Raw genomic sequence first — 5,204 nt, 5'->3', positions numbered from 1 at the left:
GTTTACTTACATGGTGTTTCTGAGTATGATGGTATAAATCCATAAATTAGGATCCCTATGAAACTTATGGAATGAATGTCAGTATATTTTACAGGTGTCTAATCATTCTGTAGTCACAGTGCCACTGCTGAAAAAGTAGAGGTTACCAGTATCTCAAACTAACTCTTTTCCTCTGTTTTTCAGACCCTTGTATTTGTTTGTACCAGGCTGAAAGAAAAACATGCATACTGAATATGTGATAGCTCAATAGAACACACAAGGAAGTTCCTCTGTTCTCTGAACTTGTTTCTGCAGGTGGCCACTAGACAATGCCAAGCAATATTGTGACGACAGAGAAACTGCAAGAAAATTCTTCTCAAGTACAGTGTTCTAGGTTCAAGAAATTTGTGACCAGGAATTACCTTATGCAACAGAAGCATTCATCATGTGAGTGAAGGATACTAGGCACAATTTTTATTCATTGAATCTGCCTCAATTAATTCTAAACCATCATTAGTGTGTGGTACTTGAAAGGTTCTATGCCTGTCCGTTGCTGAAGAACATCTTATTTGCTTTGAGTCTGTCACTTTGCATTTTCATTTCATACAAATGTTTTCTGTAAAGGAACATAAGAAACATAAGGAACATAAGGAACATAAGGAACAGTCGAGCTCTACTTACCTTCTCCCTTCTACCCATTGGTTCCTAAATTTCTAATAGGTCCTTTTGTTGACACTGTTTCTCATACCTTCCATCTTCTTGGTAGGCTAAATAATCTAGTCTTCCTGCTCATTCTGTTTCTGAAGCTTTTAGAACTTTTCTAGTTGGCTTTTATGATCTTGTCTACTTTATTCCCAATTCTATAGGAACTACTGCTTTCTTGTCAGGTTTTTGCACGTAATGAGTTTATAACAAGGTACGTTATTTTCTCTTTTTTTCTGGTATTTGTTGAACCTTGATTTTCTCTTTTGACTATTGATTAGATATTTTCACAGAAAACCTTATCTTCTCCAAAGATCTTTGTTTTGGTTGGAAGCAAATAAAGCATTTGGACATTGAGTTGGGAAGCCTGATTTGCTACTGTGAAATAGATTGTAACCTGGCAATATTGTCCTTTTTGGAAAGGAAAAGGGGAACAAGAATTGGGAAAGTTGAGTTTGCTCCCCATTCCTGGTTATGGCTGGAGCCAGAGTGGGCAGAGTGACACTTCCCACTCCATTTTGGTAAGGCAGCTGTGCTGTAATGTTTTCCCTAGCTAGGTGAGTCTGGGGACAGAGGGGCTCTTAGAAGCAGTCAGACACCACTGACTCAGCAGGAACAGAATGAATTCCTTTCAAACACTGCCCTTGCCACCATTTTCCAGCATTTTTAAACCGTTTTACTTTGAATACTTTCTGTGTACAACACAATGCAGTGGAAATTTCCCTTGATATTCTGTTGAAAATCCCATTTGAAAAAAAACCACATACATATCCAAAGAAGATCTTTAAAGTATTTGGAAAATACAATATTTTTCCTGGAAGACAGAAAAGCAGACCCCTTGCTGCACACCTGGAATATTTACATCAGTTTTATTTTCAGTCTACTGGAAAAAAAGTCTGTGCAGAGTGTTCATACAGGAAATTGCGAAGAAAAATATTATTTGCTTGACTTTTTCTCTGCTTTGGAACAAAAGAATCACAATGCCATTTTAACTTAAACATGTAGGTATTTATTTTAATGTCTATGTCTTTCTACACACACGGCTACTGCTGATGGCTCTTTAACAGTTTGATTTTTGAGTAGTGCCTATGTAGATTTTGAGTACTTGCCATGGACTTTTTTTAGGTTTAGTATCTTCCCCCTAAGGACCTATTAATTCATATAATCTCCCAAAGATATTAAAGATATTAAATAGCATTATGTTCAAAGATGTTAATGGCCATGATTATTGGTGGTTTTGGTCTGAAGATTCCCAGAGGTTGTGGTATACCCATTACTCATTTTCCTCCAGTTTGCAAGATGCCAGTGAAAGATCTTTGGAAATAATGAGGAGCTTACCTATAGAAATGTTGTGGGAATTATCATGGGGAAGCAGTTGTCAACATCAGGCTCAGGGTGAGGCCACAGTGTGCCCTGGCAGCCTGGAGGGCAAACAGCATCCCAGGAGCCTCGAGCATGGCACTGCCAGCCACAAGGGAGGGGATTATCCCCTGTTGTCAGGGCTGTGCAGGCTCACCTGGAGTGCTCAGTGCATTTCTGTGCCCCACAATTCAAGAAGATTGTCAAGCACTGAAACAGGCTTCCTAGAAAGATGGTCAATGCTCCCAGCTTGTCAGTGTTTAAGAGGCATTTGGACAGTGTGCTTAACAATATGTTATAGGTTTTGGTCAGCCCTGAAGTGGTCATGAAGTTGAACTGGATGATTCTTTCAGGTCGCTTTGTATATTCCTATTCCTATTCCTATTCCTATTCCTATTCCTATTCCTATTCCTATTCCTATTCCTATTCCTATTCCTATTCCTATTCCTATTCTATTCTATTCTACTCTATTTCTATTTCTATTTTTATTTCTATTCCATTCCATGCCATTTTATTCTATTCTCTCAGTGTCCTTTGAGTCACTTCTTCCTAAAAGTGTATTTAAATATTCAGACACACAAGCTGTGTTTAAAAACCTGTCCATGATTGTAAGATAAGTTTTATGAAGAGGGATCACATAACATCATCTGATAAAGGACACATTCAGGTTTTCAAAGGCGTCTTAGAAGACAAGTTCTCCAGCAGACCCAAGAGGTAACCTAGTGCTGAGCTTAGAAGACATATTTAATGACTTCTGTTCTGACCAGAAAAAGACCATCTAAGCTCTAGGGTTTAAGATTTCAGTACTAAGCCTATACTTAAACCTGACACTATCAGTCTGAGAAATGTATGTTTTGAGTCTTTAAATTTTAATACTTGACACCTGTGAAATGAGATTACATTGAATTTCCCAATGTTGCAGAAGTATTAAAAGAAAACATATATAGGAGACCATGAACAAATACGTACTGTGATGCTTTTCTCTCTTTTACTTTATAATACTCTTTTCTTCATGGTTTGTGTCAGTGGGAGGATTTGGAAACTTTAATTATCTGGGGACTAGATTAAACCTGGATTCTATTTTATTCTATTTTATTCTAGTTACTCTTGGGAAGATGAAACTAATTTTATTTTATCTTGGAGAGTCCACACCTGTAAATATGTTAATGTCTTGGATTTCAATAGTATAAATGATAGTTTCATTTAAAGGCACTTAGGCATTTGGGTTTAGGCAGAAAGCTTTGACCCAACTGAATGAATTTGTCTCATGAAGGGAAAGATATCAAACTTCAGCTCTTCCCATGATTCAGTGATGCCTTGTATTATCTATGAACAGTCCTGAGTACCAGCTGAAGCACTTCAGCCTGATATTTAATATGAGATGGTGGAAATATCCTTCATTATCATGACTGAATGATAGTTTAAGTCATTAAAATGTCAGGCTTGTTTATACATAAGTGCTTCAAGGAACAGAATGCCATTGTTCTGTGAGCTGCATAAGAACCCATCAGCCCTAGAGGATTCTGAGCATGGAGTATGCGGGGTAGTGCCCATGTGCTTCTTCACCCTTTCACTTTGCTCTCTTGATGCTTCTGGGGCTACAAGTGTCCCCCTGAAAATTAAACCTTCTGATAATGTTTTCATAGCTTTAGTTACTTTCCCATGAAAGTTCTATAAACATAAGTTGTTTATCACATTCCTTCTAAGAAACGTCTTTTGATGGACGTTTCACATGACCAGTGTACTTGGGAAGGTGATAACTTAATTATCCAATCCCTGGTCATTGTCAAGAATCTATAAATACAGGAGTCAGAGAATAAAATATGGTTTTTTTGTTCTCACACGGAGAGCGTTCATGTGAATAATTTTGTGTCCTTTAGTGACATACAAGCATCTTTATTTCTGTCGTATTAGAGATAGCTCTGCAGATACTGCAAAGAAAAGATGATCATGTTTGTTGTTAAATAAAGAAGCTCTAGTCTTCTCAACACTGACATTCTTCTCCATAGTCATCAAATCCATACTTAGGACTCCAGAGGAGTTCATGGTTGCCACATATTACCTGTCTATTAGAGAAGATGGAAAAGGACAATAATAACAACAGCATTATAGACCTGAGGGACCTTAACTTCCTTTTTCTTGAAGTCCTAGAGGAGGATTCCACTCCTGAATAGTTCTTGTCTTTGGCTGCAGGTCATTATAGTAGAAAACATTTCATCTTCACTGTGAAATAAGTTCTATATTCCAATAAAGAATTTAAATTTCAGGATAGCAAAAGTTCCTTTTAAAAAATACTGAACTAACAAAACTCTTTATAGAATATATTATGTGTTTTTCATAATGGCTCCAATTTTTACTTCTTGTCTTCTGGAATAAGAAATAGATATATACAGATATTAATCTTCTGTGTATGATGTAACTGCTGATCCACAGTCATCTTTGGCAGTCCTGGATAGTAGGTTTTCATTTCTGCTCTTTTGTCAGGAACATGTTGTTATTTTAGTGGGCAGATCCTTTCTGTGCTCTTTACTTTGTTTATGTTTTATTACATATAGCAAAACAGAAAAGCAACAGTGGAAACAATAACTATCATCAGGTGTAACTATAGGTAGCTGCTGGAAAAAGAATGAAAGAAAACAGTAACAGAACAATCAAACATGGTAGAATTATGACTCATGAATGCAAAAACTACACAGCAGAGTGTATGGTATTTTAATGTCTGTTTTAACTTAGCAGCACTGTTCTTTAGTTGATGATCAAATCCAGTAAAAAACATTTGGAAATGAAAATGTACTTGCCTAAAGTAGTTCTGAGTGGAAAGCCTGCTGGAATGATCTGGGCGGTGCAGATTTGGCACTCGAGTTTAACCCTTTTGCTCCAAAACTAAGTCGTGCTTTGGTAACATGGTGGCAGCAATTGAGCTTTCTACCCTCCACTCCTTGATCCAACTTGTGCAAGTCCAAGATTCTATCACTCTTTGGAGCCGCTTGAAGAAAGCTGTAAGATGCAAATACCTCTAAGAGTAGGAGATGTTTAACCATGGCCCATTTGCCTCAGATGCTCCCCTAGCAACAGTGTGAAATGTTCAAATAGCACAGGTTTGCTTTCATGTCTGTGGATTACCTGAGTTTTGCATTACATAAGGAAAATTCTTAAGAAGCTCA

The 5,204-nt window shown here is 37.2% G+C and overlaps 2 long non-coding RNA genes across 2 annotated transcripts; both read right to left on the bottom strand.

Annotated features, from left to right (window-relative positions):
• Positions 1 to 427: 427 nt before the first annotated feature.
• Positions 428 to 2,475, bottom strand: LOC117245605. The gene is made up of 2 exons (XR_004500462.1): positions 728 to 2,475; positions 428 to 595 (listed from the first exon to the last, which is right to left on the bottom strand). It is a non-coding gene; the product is annotated as an uncharacterized LOC117245605 (long non-coding RNA).
• Positions 2,476 to 3,920: 1,445 nt separating this feature from the next.
• On the bottom strand, positions 3,921 to 4,829 carry LOC117245606. The gene is made up of 2 exons (XR_004500463.1): positions 4,155 to 4,829; positions 3,921 to 4,106 (listed from the first exon to the last, which is right to left on the bottom strand). It is a non-coding gene; the product is annotated as an uncharacterized LOC117245606 (long non-coding RNA).
• Between the last annotated feature and the right edge of the window lie 375 nt (positions 4,830 to 5,204).

The sequence above is a fragment of the Parus major genome, chromosome Z, assembly GCF_001522545.3.
Source record: "Parus major isolate Abel chromosome Z, Parus_major1.1, whole genome shotgun sequence".
Classification (NCBI taxonomy): Eukaryota; Metazoa; Chordata; class Aves; order Passeriformes; family Paridae; genus Parus; species Parus major.
The sequence above is the reverse complement of the archived record's forward strand: the minus strand, read 5'-3'. Positions and strand labels throughout refer to the sequence as shown.